Consider the following 23,372-nt stretch of genomic DNA (forward strand, 5'->3'; position numbering starts at 1 on the left):
ACACACAGACACACACACACTCACACACACACTTACACAGACACACACACTTACACAGACACACACACACAGACACAAACACATAGACACAGACACACACACTCACACACACAGACACACACACACACACACACAGACACAGACACACACCCTCACGCTCAGACACGCAGAGACACACACTGTCACACACACTCACACACAGACACAAACACACAGACACAGACTCACACACACTCACACACACACAGACACACACACAAAGACACAGAAACACACACTCACACAGACACTCACACAGACACACACACTCACACACACACACACAGAGACACAAGCACATAGACACAGACACACACATTCACACACACACACGCAGACACACACACTCACACAGACACACACACAAACCCACAGACACACTTACACTGACACACGCACAAATAGACACACACACAGACACACAGACACAGACACACACACTCACACAGACACACACACAAAGACACAGAGACACACAATCACAGACAAACACAGACACACACAAACACACTTACACTGATACACCCTCACACACAGACACAAACACACAGACACAGACACACACACTCACAGACACACACAGACACACACACTCGTACAGACACACACACTCACACAGACACACACACCCACAGACACACTTACACTGACAAACACACATATAGACACACACACAGACACACACACAGACACAGACACAAACACTCACACAGACACACACACAGACACAGAGACACACACTCACAGACAAACAGACACACACACAAACACACTTACACTGATACACACTCACACACAGACACAAACACATAGACACAGCCACACACACACAGACACACACACACTCACACACACAGAGACACACACACAGAAACACACACTCACATACACACACACTCACAGACACACACACACCCACAGACACACTTACACTGACAGACACACACATAGACACACACACAGACACACAGACACAGACACACACACTCACACAGACACACACACACATACACAGACACAGAGACACACACTCACAGACAAACAGACACACACACAAACACACTTACACTGATACACACTCACACACAGACACAAACACACTTACACTGATACACACTCACACACAGACACAAACACATAGACACAGCCACACACACACAGACACACACACACTCACACACACAGAGACACACACACAGAAACACACACTCACATACACACACACTCACAGACACACACAAACGCACAGACACACACACAGACACAAACACATAGACACAGACACACACACTCACAGACACACACAGACACACATACACACACTTACACTGACACACACACAGACACAGACACACACACTCGCACAGACACCCACACACTCACACTCACACACACAGTTACACTGACACGCACACAGACACAGACACACACACTCACAGACACACACAGACACAGACACACACACTCGTACAGACACACACACACAGACACACACACACTCACACACACACTCTTACACAGACACACACACATACTCAGACACACACACTCACAGACACAAACAGACAAAAAGACACACACAGACACATTTACACTGACACACACAGACACACACACAGACACACACACACTCACACACACACACTTACATAGACACACACACTTACACAGACACACACACACAGACACAAACACATAGACACAGACACACACACTCACACACACAGACACACACACACACACAGACACAGACACACACCCTCACGCTCAGACACGCAGAGACACACACACTGTCACACACACTCACACACAGACACAAACACACAGACACAGACTCACACACACTCACACACACACACAGACACACACACAAAGACACAGAAACACACACTCACACACACACTCACACACACACAGACACACACAGAGACACAAGCACATAGACACAGACACACACATTCACACACACACACGCAGACACACACACTCACACAGACACACACACACCCACAGACACACTTACACTGACACACGCACAAATAGACACACACACAGACACACAGACACAGACACACACACTCACACAGACACACACACAAAGACACAGAGACACACACTCACAGACAAACACAGACACACACAAACACACTTACACTGATACACCCTCACACACAGACACAAACACACAGACACAGACACACACACTCACACACACACAGACACACACACAGACACAGACACTCACACTCACACAGACACACACACACGCTCACACACACACAGACACACACACACAAACACAAGCACATAGATACAGACACACACACTCACACACACACAGACACACACACTCACACAGACACACACACACACCCACAGACACACTTACACTGACACACACACACAAATAGACACACACACACAGACACACAGACACAGACACACACACTCACACAGACACACACACAGACACAGAGACACACACTCACAGACAAACAGACACACACACAAACACACTTACACTGATACACACTCACACACAGACACAAACACATAGACACAGCCACACACACACAGACACACACACACTCACACACACAGAGACACACACACAGAAACACACACTCACATACACACACACTCACAGACACACACACACCCACAGACACACTTACACTGACACACACACACATAGACACACACACAGACACACAGACACAGACACACACACACATACACAGACACAGAGACACACACTCACAGACAAACAGACACACACACAAACACACTTACACTGATACACACTCACACACAGACACAAACACATAGACACAGCCACACACACACAGACACACACACACTCACACACACAGAGACACACACACAGAAACACACACTCACATACACACACACTCACAGACACACACAAACGCACACACACACTTACACAGACACACACACAGACACAAACACATAGACACAGACACACACACTCACAGAGACACACAGACACACATACACACACTTACACTGACACACACACAGACACAGACACACACACTCGCACAGACACCCACACACTCACACTCACACACACAGTTACACTGACACGCACACAGACACAGACACACACACTCACAGACACACACAGACACAGACACACACACTCGTACAGACACACACACACACAGACACACACACACTCACACACACACTCTTACACAGACACACACACATACTCAGACACACACACTCACAGACACAAACAGACAAAAAGACACACACAGACACATTTACACTGACACACACACAGACACACACACAGACACACACACACTCACACACACACTTACACAGACACACACACTTACACAGACACACACACACAGACACAAACACATAGACACAGACACACACACTCACACACACAGACACACACACACACACACACAGACACAGACACACACCCTCACGCTCAGACACGCAGAGACACACACTGTCACACACACTCACACACAGACACAAACACACAGACACAGACTCACACACACTCACACACACACAGACACACACACAAAGACACAGAAACACACACTCACACAGACACTCACACAGACACACACACTCACACACACACACACACAGAGACACAAGCACATAGACACAGACACACACATTCACACACACACACGCAGACACACACACTCACACAGACACACACACAAACCCACAGACACACTTACACTGACACACGCACAAATAGACACACACACAGACACACAGACACAGACACACACACTCACACAGACACACACACAAAGACACAGAGACACACAATCACAGACAAACACAGACACACACAAACACACTTACACTGATACACCCTCACACACAGACACAAACACACAGACACAGACACACACACTCACAGACACACACAGACACACACACTCGTACAGACACACACACTCACACAGACACACACACCCACAGACACACTTACACTGACAAACACACATATAGACACACACACAGACACACACACAGACACAGACACAAACACTCACACAGACACACACACAGACACAGAGACACACACTCACAGACAAACAGACACACACACAAACACACTTACACTGATACACACTCACACACAGACACAAACACATAGACACAGCCACACACACACAGACACACACACACTCACACACACAGAGACACACACACAGAAACACACACTCACATACACACACACTCACAGACACACACACACCCACAGACACACTTACACTGACAGACACACACATAGACACACACACAGACACACAGACACAGACACACACACTCACACAGACACACACACACATACACAGACACAGAGACACACACTCACAGACAAACAGACACACACACAAACACACTTACACTGATACACACTCACACACAGACACAAACACACTTACACTGATACACACTCACACACAGACACAAACACATAGACACAGCCACACACACACAGACACACACACACTCACACACACAGAGACACACACACAGAAACACACACTCACATACACACACACTCACAGACACACACAAACGCACACACACACTTACACAGACACACACACAGACACAAACACATAGACACAGACACACACACTCACAGACACACACAGACACACATACACACACTTACACTGACACACACACAGACACAGACACACACACTCGCACAGACACCCACACACTCACACTCACACACACAGTTACACTGACACGCACACAGACACAGACACACACACTCACAGACACACACAGACACAGACACACACACTCGTACAGACACACACACACAGACACACACACACTCACACACACACTCTTACACAGACACACACACATACTCAGACACACACACTCACAGACACAAACAGACAAAAAGACACACACAGACACATTTACACTGACACACACAGACACACACACAGACACACACACACTCACACACACACACTTACATAGACACACACACTTACACAGACACACACACACAGACACAAACACATAGACACAGACACACACACTCACACACACAGACACACACACACACACAGACACAGACACACACCCTCACGCTCAGACACGCAGAGACACACACACTGTCACACACACTCACACACAGACACAAACACACAGACACAGACTCACACACACTCACACACACACACAGACACACACACAAAGACACAGAAACACACACTCACACACACACTCACACACACACAGACACACACAGAGACACAAGCACATAGACACAGACACACACATTCACACACACACACGCAGACACACACACTCACACAGACACACACACACCCACAGACACACTTACACTGACACACGCACAAATAGACACACACACAGACACACAGACACAGACACACACACTCACACAGACACACACACAAAGACACAGAGACACACACTCACAGACAAACACAGACACACACAAACACACTTACACTGATACACCCTCACACACAGACACAAACACACAGACACAGACACACACACTCACACACACACAGACACACACACAGACACAGACACTCACACTCACACAGACACACACACACGCTCACACACACAGACACACACACACAAACACAAGCACATAGATACAGACACACACACTCACACACACACAGACACACACACTCACACAGACACACACACACACCCACAGACACACTTACACTGACACACACACACAAATAGACACACACACACAGACACACAGACACAGACACACACACTCACACAGACACACACACACAGACACAGAGACACACACTCACAGACAAACAGACACACACACAAACACACTTACACTGATACACACTCACACACAGACACCAACACACAGACACAGACACACGCACTCACAGACACAAACACACACACACTTACACTGACACACACACAGACACAAACACATAGACACAGCCACACACACACACACACAGACACACACACACTCACAGACACAGAGACACACACACAGACACACACACTCACATACACACACACTCACAGACACACACAAACGCACACACACTTACACAGACACACACACACACAGACACAAACACATAGACACAGACACACACACTCACAGACAAACACAGACACACACAAACACACTTACACTGATACACCCTCACACACAGACACAAACACACAGACACAGACACACACACTCACACACACACACACAGACACTCACACTCACACAGACACGCACACACTCACACACACACAGACACACACACACACACACAGACACAAGCACATAGATACAGACACACACACTCACACACACAAACACACAGACACACACACACAGACACAGACACACACACTCACACAGACACACACACACCCACAGACACTCTTACACTGACACACACATACAAATAGACACACACACACAGACACACGCACTCACACAGACACACACACACATACACAGACACAGAGAAACACACTCACAGACAAACAGACACACACACAAACACACTTACACTGATACACACTCACACACAGACACAAATACACAGACACAGACACACACACTCACAGACACAAACACACACACATACACACACTTACACTGACACACACACAGACACAGACACACACACTCGCACAGACCCACACACTCACACTCACACACACAGTTACACTGACACACACACAGACAGACACACACACTCACAGACACACACAGACACAGACACACACACTCGTACAGACACACACAGACACAGAAACACACACTCACACACACACACAGAGACACACACACAGACATAGACACAAACACTCACACAGACTCAGACACACACACACACACAGACACACACTCACACACACAGACACAGACACACACACTCACACACACAGAGACACACACAGACACAGACACAGACACACACACTCACAGACACACACAGACACACATACACACACTTACACTGACACACACAGACACAGACACACACACTCGCACACACAGTTACACTGACACGCACACAGACAGACACACACACTCACAGACACACACACAGACACAAAAACACACAAACACAGACACACACATTCACAGACACACAAACACAGAGACACACACACACTCACACACAGAGACACACACACAGACACACACACTCACACACACACACACACACTTACAGTGACAAAGACACAGACACACATACTCACACACACACACTGACACACACACTCACACACACAGGCACACACACACTCACACACACAGACACACACACTCACACACAAGGACACACACACTCATACACACACTAACACACACACAGAGACACACACACTCACACACACAGACACACACACTCACACACAGACACACACACTCACACACACAGACACACACACTCACACACAGACACACACACTCACACGCAGACACAAACACTCACACACACAGACTCACACACTCACACACACACACCCTCACACACACAGACACACACACTCACAAACACACACAGAATACCACAGACACAGAAATACACTCACACACACACAGACACACACACTCACACACACACAGACACACACACAGACACACTCACAGACACACACACACACTCACAGACACACACACACAGACACAGGCACACACACTCACACACCCACAAAGACACACACACTCAAACACACACTCACACACACACAGAGACTCAGACACTCACACACACACATTCGCACACACAGACACACACAGACAGACACACACACTCACACACACACACACACAAAGACACACACGCACACAGAGACACGCACACACTCTCACACACAGACACACACACTCACACACACACAGACACACACACTCACACACAGACAGACACACACTCAGACACAGAGACACACACACAAGGACACACACACTCATACACACACACTAACACACACACTCACACCATACAGAGACACACACACTCACACACAGACACACACTCACACAGACACACACACTCACACACAGACACACACACTCACACGCAGACACAAACTCTCACACACACAGACACACACACTCACACACACACACACTCACACACACACACGCAGACACAAACACTCACACACACAGACACACACAAACACACACACAGACACCCACACTCACAGGCACACACAGACACACACACAAACACACTTACACAGACATACACTCACACACACACACACACACACTCACACGCACACAGACACACACACTCACAGACACCCACAGACAACCGCACACACACTAACACACACAGACACACACACTCACAAACACACACAGAATACCACAGAGACAGACATACACTCACACACACAGACACACACACACACAGACACACACACAGACACACTCACAGACACATACACACACACACTCACAGACACACACACACACACTCACACACACACATTCGCACACACAGACACACACACTCACACACACAAAGACACACACAGACACACACTCACACACACACAGACACACACACACACTCACGCACACACAGACACACACACACAGACACACACACTCACACACACACAGACACACACACATACAGACACACACACAGACACACACACTGACACACACAGACACACACACAAAGACACACACACACTCACACCCACAGACACACACACTCACACACACAGACACACACACACTCACACACACACAGACACACACACTCACACACACAAGGACACACACACTCATACACACACACAATCACACACACAGACAGACACACACACACACTCACACACACAAAGACACACACAGACACACACACTCACACACAGACACACACACACACACTCACACGCAGACACAAACACTCACACACACAGACACACACAAACACACACACAGACACCCACACTCACAGGCACACACAGACACACACACAAACACACTTACACAGACATACACTCACACACACACACACACACACTCACACGCACACAGACACACACACTCACAGACACCCACAGACAACCGCACACACACACTTACACAGACACACACACAGACACAGACACACACACTCACACAGACACACACATACAGACACTGACACACACACAGACACACACTTACACTGACACACTCACACACAGACACAAACACACAGACACTGAAAAACACACTCACACACACAGACACACACACACAGACGCAGACACCCACACTGACACAGACACACACACACTCACACACAAACACCGACACACACACACTTACACTGACAAAGACACAGACACACACACTCACAGACACAAACACACACACTTACACTGACACACACTCAGACACAAACACATAGACACAGCCACACACACACGCACAGACACACACACTCACCGACACACACAGACAAACGCACACACACACTTACACAGACACACACACACACACATTCACAGACACACAAACACACACAGAGACACACACACAGACACACACACAGACACAGACACAGACACGCACACTCGCACAGTAACACTCAGACACAGAAATACACACAGACACACACAATCACACACACAGAGACACACAGACAGACACACACACAAGGACACACACACTCATACACACACACTAACACACACACTCACACACACAGAGACACACACACTCTCACACACAGACACACACTCACACAAACACACAGACACACACACTCACACACAGACACACACACACTCACACGCAGACACAAACACTCACACACACAGACACACACACTCACACACACAGACACACACACACTCACACGGACACACACCCGCACAAACTCAGACACACACACACAGACACACACTCACACACACACAGATACAGACACACACACACACAGACACACACAAACACACACACAGACACCCACACTTACACTCACACACAGACACACACACACACTGAGAGATACACACAGACACACACACACTTAAACTGACACACACACAGACACAGACACACACACTCGCACAGACACGCACACACAAACACTCACACACACAGTTACACTGACACACAAACAGACACAGACACAGACACGCACACTCGCACAGTAACACTCAGACACAGACATACACACAGACACACACAATCACACACACAGAGACACACAGACAGACACACACACTCACACACACAGACACAGACACACACACTCACACAGACACACTCACAGACACAGACACACACACTCACACACACACACACACTCACACACACACAGACACACACACTCACAGACACCCACAGACAAACGCACACACACACTTACACAGACACACACACAGACACAGACACACACAAACACAGACCCAGACACACACACTCAGACACACACACAGACACACACATACACTGACACACTCACACACAGACACTGAAAAACACACTCACAGACACAGGCACACACACACAGACACAGACACACACACACACACAGACACACTCACCGACACACACAGTCAAACGCAGACACACACTTACACAGACACACACACACAGACACACTCACACACAGACACATACACACACATTCACAGACACACACACTCACACACAGAGACACACACACAGACACAGACACACACACACACACGCACACACACACACACTTACACACACACTCACACACACACACATACACACACACTCACACACAGAGACACACACACTCACACGGACACACACACGCACAGACTCAGACACACACACACAGAGACACACTTACACTGACACACACACACATAGACACATACACACAGACACACATACACAGACACACACACTCACACAGACACACACACACACTTACACACACACACACATACACACACACTCACGCACAGAGACACACACACTCACACGGACACACACACGCACAGACTCAGACACACACACAGAGACACACACTCACACACACACAGACACAGACACACACACTCACACACAAACAGACACACACACAAACACACACACAGAAACACACACTCACAGGCACACACAGACACACACACAAACACACTTACACAGACCTACACTCACACACAGACACAAACACACAGACACAGACTTACACACACTCACACACACACAGACACAGACACACACACTCACAGACACACACAGACACACATACACACTTACACTGACACACACACAGACACAGACACACACACTCACAGACACACACAGACACACACACAAACACACTTAGACAGACATACACTCACACACAGACACAGACACAGACTCACACACACTCACACACACACAGACACAGACACACACACTCACACAGACACTCACTCAGACACAGACACACACTCACACACACACACAGACACAAGCACATAGACACAGACACACACATTCACACACACAGAGACACACACACACTGTCACACACACTCACACACAGATACGGACACAGACACACACACTCACACACAAACAGACACACATACATACAGACACACACACACTCACACGCAGACACAAACACTCACAAACACAGACACACACACACTCACACACACACACTCACACACACAGACAGACACACTCACAAAAACACACAGAATACCACAGACACAGACATACACTCACACATACACAGACACACACACTCACACACAAACACAGACACACACACAGACACACTCACAGACACACTCACAGGCACACACACTCACACACACAGACACAGACACACACGCACACACACTCACACACACAGAGACACACACACGCACTCACACACTCACGCACACACAGACACACACACACACACAGACGCACACACACACAGACACACACACACACAGACACAGGCACACACACTCACACACACAGACACACACACAAACATTCACACACACAAACACACACAATCTCACACACAGACACACACTCACAGACACACACACAAAGACACACACACTCACACACACAGACACACACACACAGACACACACACTCACACACAAAGACACACACACTCACACAGAGACACGCACACACTCTCACACACAGACACAAGCACACACAGACACACACACCAACACACACACAGACACACACACACACAGACACCAACACACACACAGACACACACACTCACACACACAGACAGACACACACTCAGAAACAGAGACACACACACTCACTCACACACCCACAAACACACACAGTCACAAATAAACACACACACACAGCCACTCACACACACACACTCACACACATAGACACTCACACACACAGACACACACACACTCACACACACAGAAACACACACTCACTCACACACACAGACACACTCACACACACACACAGACACGAACACACACACAGACACACACACTCACACACACAGAGACACACACACAGACACACACACATACGGACACACACACTCACACACACAGACACACACAGAGACACACACACAAAGACACACACACACTCACACACACAGACACACACACTCACACACACACTCACACACACAAGGACACACACACTCATACACACACAAACACACACACACTCAGAAACATACACACTCACACACACACAGACACACACACTCACACACAGACAGACACACACTCATAAACAGAGACACACACACTCACTCACACACCCACAAACACACACAGTCACAAATAAACACACACACACACTCACACACACACACTCACACACATAGACACACACACAAACACACACACACACTCACACACACAGACACACACACACACTCACACACACACTCACACACCCAAGGACACACACACTCATACACACACTAACACACACAATCACACACGCAGACAAGCACACACTCACACACACAGACACACACACTCACACACACAGACACACACTCACACAAACACACAGACACAAACACTCACACACTCAGACACACACACTCACACACACACTCACACACACAGACACACACACTCACAAAAACACACAGAATACCACAGACACAGACATACACTCACACATACACAGACACACACCCTCACACACACACAGAGACACACACACAGACACACTCACAGACACACACACACACACACACTCACGACACAGGCACACACACACAGACACAGACACACACGCACTCACACTCACACACACAGACACACACACGCACTCACACACTCACGCACACACAGACACACACACACGCAGACACACACAATCACACACACAGACAGACAGACACACACACTCACACACAGACAAACACTCACACACACAAAGACACACACAGACACACACACTCACACACACACAGACACACACACACTCACACACACAGACACACACACACTCACAGACACACACACACAGACACACACACTCACACACACACAGACACACACACACATACAGACACACACACACTCACACACACACAGACACACACACTGACACACACAGAGACACACACACAAAGACACACACACACTCACACCCACAGACACACACACTCACACACACAGACACACACACACTCACACACACACAGACACACACACTCACACACACAAGGACACACACACTCATACACACACACTAACACACACACTCACACACACAGAGACACACACACTCTCACACACAGACACACACTCACACAAACACACAGACACACACACTCACACACAGACACACACACACACTCACACGCAGACACAAACACTCACACACACAGACACACACACTCACACACACAGACACACACACTCACACGGACACACACACGCACAAACTCCGACACACACACACAGACACACACTCACACACACAAAGATACAGACACACACACACACAGACACACACAAACACACACACAGACACCCACACTCACAGGCACACACAGACACACACACAAACACACTTACACAGACATACACTCACACACAGACACACACACACACACACTGACAGATACACACAGACACACACACACACTTAAACTGACACACACACAGACACAGACACACACACTCGCACAGACACGCACACACAAACACTCACACACACAGTTACACTGACACACAAACAGACACAGACACAGACACGCACACTCGCACAGTAACACTCAGACACAGACATACACACAGACACACACAATCACACACACAGAGACACACAGACAGACACACACACTCACACACACAGACACAGACACACACACTCACACAGACACACTCACAGACACAGACACACACACTCACACACACACACACACACACTCACACACACAAAGACACACACACTCACAGACACCCACAGACAAACGCACACACACACTTACACAGACACACACACAGACACACACACTCACACAGACACACACACACACAGACCCAGACACACACACTCACACACAGACACACACACACACTCACACGCAGACACAAACACTCACACACACAGACACACACACTCACACACACAGACACACACTCACACAAACACACAGACACACACACTCACACACAGACACACACACACACTCACACGCAGACACAAACACTCACACACACAGACACACACACTCACACACACAGACACACACACTCACACGGACACACACACGCACAAACTCAGACACACACACAGACACACACTCACACACACACAGATACAGACACACACACTCACACACACAGACACACACAAACACACACACAGACACCCACACTCACAGGCACACACAGACACACACACAAACACACTTACACAGACATACACTCACACACAGACACACACACACACTGACAGATACACACAGACACACACACACACTTAAACTGACACACACAGACACAGACACACACACTCGCACAGACACGCACACACAAACACTCACACACACAGTTACACTGACACACACACAGACACAGACACACACACTCACAGACACACACAGACACACAAGCAGACACAGACACAGACACGCACACTCGCACAGTAACACTCAGACACAGACATACACACAGACACACACAATCACACACACAGAGACACACAGACAGACACACACAGACACAGACACACACACTCACACAGACACACTCAAAGACACAGACACACACACTCACACACACACACACTCACACACACAGACACACACACTCACAGACACCCACAGACAAACGCAGACACACACTTACACAGACACACACACTCACACAGACACCCACACACAGACACACACACTCAGACACACACACAGACACATACACACACACAGTCACTCACTCAGACACAGGCACACACTCACACACACACAGACACACACACAGGCACAAGCACATAGACACAGACACACACATTCACACACACACACACACTGACACAGACACACACACTCACACACACAGAGACACACACACACTGTCACACAGACTCACACACAGATACGGACACAGACATACACACTCACACACAAACAGACACACATACATACAGACACACACACACACTCACACGCAGACACAAACACTCACAAACACAGACACACACACACTCACACACACAGACAGACACACTCACAAAAACACACAGAATACCACAGACACAGACATACACTCACACATACACAGACACACACACTCACACACACACACAGACACACACACAGACACACTCACAGACACACTCACAGGCACACACACTCACACACACAGACACAGACACACACGCACACACACTCACACACACAGACACACACACATGCACTCACACACTGACGCACACACAGACACACACACACACACTCACAGACACACACACTCACACACACACAGCCACACACACACAGACACACACACACATACAGACACACACACACTCACACACACACAGACACACACACTGACACACACAGAGACACACACACAAAGACACACACACACTCACACCACTGACACACACACTCACACACACAGACACACACACACTCACACACACAGACACACACACTCACACACACAAGGACACACACACTCATACACACACTAACACACACACACTCACACACACAGAGACACACACACTCACACACACAGACACACACTCACACAAACACACAGACACACACACTCACGCACAGACACACACACACTCACACGCAGACACAAACACTCACACACACAGACACACACACTCACACACACACTCACACACACAGACACACACACTCACACGGACACACACACGCACAAACTCAGACACACACACAGACACACACAGACACAGACACACACACTCGTACAGACACACACACACACAGACACACACACACTCACACACACACTTACACAGACACACACACATACTCAGACACACACACTCACAGACACAAACAGACAAAAAGACACACACAGACACATTTACACTGACACACACAGACACACACACACAGACACACACACACTCACACACACACACTTACACAGACACACACACTTACACAGACACACACACACTCACACACACACACTTACACAGACACACACACTTACACAGACACACTCACACACACAGACACACACACACACACACACACACAGACACACACCCTCACGCTCAGACACGCAGAGACACACACACTCACACCACTGACACACACACTCACACACACAGACACACACACACTCACACACACACAGACACACACACTCACACACACAAGGACACACACACTCATACACACACTAACACACACACTCACACACACAGAGACACACACACTCACACACACAGACACACACTCACACAAACACACAGACACACACACTCACGCACAGACACACACACACTCACACGCAGACACAAACACTCACACACACAGACACACACACTCACACACACACTCACACACACAGACACACACACTCACACGGACACACACACGCACAAACTCAGACACACACACAGACACACACAGACACAGACACACACACTCGTACAGACACACACACACACAGACACACACACACTCACACACACACTTACACAGACACACACACATACTCAGACACACACACTCACAGACACAAACAGACAAAAAGACACACACAGACACATTTACACTGACACACACAGACACACACACACAGACACACACACACTCACACACACACACTTACACAGACACACACACTTACACAGACACACACACAGACACAAACACATAGACACAGACACACACACTCACACACACAGACACACACACACAGACACAGACACACACCCTCACGCTCAGACACGCAGTGACACACACACTGTCACACACACTCACAGACAGACACAAACACACACACATACTCACACACACACACTTACACAGACACACTCACACACACAGACACACACACACACACACACACACAGACACACACCCTCACGCTCAGACACGCAGAGACACACACACTGTCACACACACCCTCACACAGACACAAACACACAGACACAGACTCACACACACTCACAGACACACAGACACACACACAAAGACACAGAAACACACACTCACACAGACACTCACACAGACACACACTCACACACACACAGAGACACACACAGACACAAACACACAGACACACACACACACACCCACACACACACAGACACACACACAGACACAGACACTCACACTCACACAGACACACACACACGCTCACACACACACACAGACACACACACACACAGACACAAGCACATAGATACAGACACACACACTCACACACACAAACACACAGACACACACACAGACACACACACTCACACAGACACACACACACCCACAGACACACTTACACTGACACACACACAAATAGACACACACACAGACACACAGACACAGACACACACACTCACACAGACACACACACAGACACAGAGACACACACTCACAGACAAACAGACACACACACAAACACACTTACACTGATACACACTCACACACAGACACAAACACACAGAAACAGACACACGCACTCACAGACACAAACACACACACACTTACACTGACACACACACAGACACAAACACATAGACACAGCCACACACACACACAGACACACACACACTCACAGACACAGAGACACACACACAGACACACACACTCACATACACACACTCACAGACACACACAAACGCACACACACTTACACAGACACACACACACAGACACAAACACATAGACACAGACATACACACTCACAGACAAACACAGACACACACAAACACACTTACACTGATACACCCTCACACACAGACACAAACACACAGACACAGACACACACACTCACACACACACAGACACAGACACTCACACTCACACAGACACACACACACACAGACACACACACACACACGCAGACACAAGCACATAGATACAGACACACACACTCATACACACAAACACACAGACACACACACACAGACACAGACACACACACTCACACAGACACACACACACCCACAGACACACTTACACTGACACACACACAAATAGACACACACACACAGACACACACACTCACACAGACACACAAACACATACACAGACACAGAGACACACACTCACAGACAAACAGACACACACACAAACACACTTACACTGATACACACTCACACACAGACACAAACACACAGACACAGACACACACACTCACAGACACACACAGACACAGACACACACACTCGTACAGACACACACACACAGACACACACACACTCACACACACACACTTACACAGACACACACACATACTCAGACACACACACTCACAGACACAAACAGACAACAAGACACACACAGACACATTTACACTGACACACACAGACACACACACACAGACACACACACACTCACACACACACACTTACACAGACACACACACTTACACAGACACACACACAGACACAAACACATAGACACAGACACACACACTCACACACACAGACACACACACACAGACACAGACACACACCCTCACGCTCAGACACGCAGAGACACACACACTGTCACACACACTCACACACAGACACAAACACACAGACACAGACTCACACACACTCACACACACACAGACACACACACAAAGACACAGAAACACACACTCACACAGACACTAACACAGACACACACACTCACACACACACAGACACAGACACAGACACAAGCACATAGACACAGACACACACATTCACACAGACACACACACACCCACAGACACACTTACACTGACACACGCACAAATAGACACACACACTGACACACAGACACAGACACACACACTCACACAGACACACACACACAAAGACACAGAGACACACACTCACAGACAAACACAGACACACACAAACACACTTACACTGATACACCCTCACACACAGACACAAACACACAGACACAGACACACACACTCACACACACAGACACACACACAGACACAGACACTCACACTCACACAGACACACACACACACACTCACACACACAGACACACACACACACAGACACAAGCACATAGATACAGACACACTCACTCACACACACAAACACACAGACACACACACACAGACACAGACACACACACTCACACACACCCACAGACACACTTACACTGACACACACACAAATAGACACACACACACAGACACACAGACACAGACACACACACTCACACAGACACACACACACTCACAGACACAAACACACACACACTTACACTGAAACACACACACTTACACTGACACACACACAGACACAAACACATAGACACAGCCACACACACACACAGACACACACACACAGACACACACACAGACACACACACACTCACAGACACAGAGACACACACACAGACACACACACTCACAGACACACACAAACGCACACACACTTACACAGACACACACACACAGACACAAACACATAGACACAGACACACACACTCACAGACAAACACAGACACACACAAACACACTTACACTGATACACCCTCACACACAGACACAAACACACAGACACACACACACTCACACACACAGACACACACACACACAGACACAAGCACATAGATACAGACACACACACTCACACACACAAACACACAGACACACACACACAGACACAGACACACACACTCACACAGACACACACACACACCCACAGACACACTTACACTGACACACACACAAATAGACACACACACAGACACACACACTCGCACAGATACACTCACACACACAGAGACACACACACTCACACACAGAGACACACACACAGACACAGACACACACACTCACAGACAAACACAGAAACACACACACACAGACACAGACACACACACACACTCACACAGACACAAACACTCACACACACACACCGACACACACACACACTTACACTGACAAATACACATACGCACATACTCACAGACACAAACACATAGACACAGCCACACACACAGACACACACACACAGACACACACACAGACACACACACTCACATACACACACAGACACCGACGCACACACTCACACACACACACACACTCACACACACACAGACACACACACTCACAGACACACACAAACGCGCGCACACACTTACACAGACACACACACAGACACAAACATATAGACACAGACACACACACTCACACACACAGACACACACACAGTCACAGACACACACACTCACGCTCAGACACGCAGAGACACACACACAGAAACACACACTCACATACACACACTCACAGACACACACACACCCACAGACACACTTACACTGACACACACACACATAGACACACACACAGACACACAGACACAGACACACACACTCACAGAGACACACACACACATACACAGACACAGAGACACACAATCACAGACAAACAGACACACACACAAACACACTTACACTGATACACACTCACACACAGACACAAACACATAGACACAGCCACACACACACACAGACACACACACACTCACACACACAGAGACACACACACAGAAACACACACTCACATACACACACACTCACAGACACACACAAACGCACACACACACTTACACAGACACACACACAGACACAAACACATAGACACAGACACACACACTCACAGACACACACAGACACACATACACACACTTACACTGACACACACACAGACACAGACACACACACTCGCACAGACACCCACACACTCACACTCACACTCACACACACAGTTACACTGACACGCACACAGACACAGACACACACACTCACAGACACACACAGACACAGACACACACACTCGTACAGACACACACACAAAGACACACACACACTCACACACACACACTTACACAGACACACACACATACTCAGACACACACACTCACAGACACAAACAGACAAAAAGACACACACAGACACATTTACACTGACACACACACAGACACACACACACAGACACACACACACTCACACACACACACTTACACAGACACACACACTTACACAGACACACACACAGACACAAACACATAGACACAGACACACACACTCACACACACAGACACACACACACACACACAGACACAGACACACACCCTCACGCTCAGACACGCAGAGACACACACACTGTCACACACACTCACACACAGACACAAACACACAGACACAGACTCACACACACTCACACACACACACAGACACACACACAAAGACACAGAAACACACACTCACACAGACACTCACACAGACACACACACTCACACACACACACACACAGAGACACAAGCACATAGACACAGACACACACATTCTCACACACACACGCAGACACACACACTCACACAGACACACACACACACCCACAGACACACTTACACTGACACACGCACAAATAGACACACACACAGACACACAGACACAGACACACACACTCACACAGACACACACACAAAGACACAGAGACACACACTCATGGACAAACACAGACACACACAAACACACTTACACTGATACACCCTCACACACAGACACAAACACACAGACACAGACACACACACTCACAGACACACACAGACACACACACTCGTACAGACACACACACTCACACAGACACACACACACACCCACAGACACACTTACACTGACACACACTCAAATAGACACACACAGACACACACACTTGCACAGATACACTCACACACACAGAGACACACACACTCACACACAGAGACACACACACAGACACAGACACACACACTCACAGACAAACACAGAAACACACACACACAGACACAGACACACACACACACACTCACACAGACACAAACACTCACACACACACACCGACACACACACACACTTACACTGACAAATACACATACGCACATACTCACAGACACAAACACATAGACACAGCCACTCACACAGACACACACACACAGACACACACACAGACACACACACTCACATACACACACAGACACCGACGCACACACTCACACACACTCACACACACACACAGACACACACACTCACAGACACACACAAACGCGCGCACACACTTACACAGACACACACACAGACACAAACATATAGACACAGACACACACACTCACACACACAGACACACACACAGACACACACACAGTCACAGACACACACACTCACGCTCAGACACGCAGAGACACACACACTGTCACACACACTCACACACAGACACATACTCACACACACTCACACACACACAGACACACACACAAAGACACAGACACACACACTCACACAGACACTCACACAGACACAAGCACATAGACACAAACACACACATTCACACACACACACACAGACAGACACACACACAGACACACACATTCACAGACACACACACTTACACTGACAAACACAAAGACACACACACGCACAGACACAGACACACACTCAGACACATACACAGACACACACACACACACAGACAAGAACAGACACACATATTCACAGACACACAGACACAGACACAAACACTCACACAGACACACACACAGACACAGAGACACACACTCACACACACACAGACACACACACAGACACAGACACTCACACTCACACAGACACACACACACGCTCACACACACACAC

Source organism: Hemitrygon akajei, chromosome 28 (genome assembly GCF_048418815.1).
Source record: "Hemitrygon akajei chromosome 28, sHemAka1.3, whole genome shotgun sequence".
Lineage (NCBI taxonomy): Eukaryota > Metazoa > Chordata > Chondrichthyes > Myliobatiformes > Dasyatidae > Hemitrygon > Hemitrygon akajei.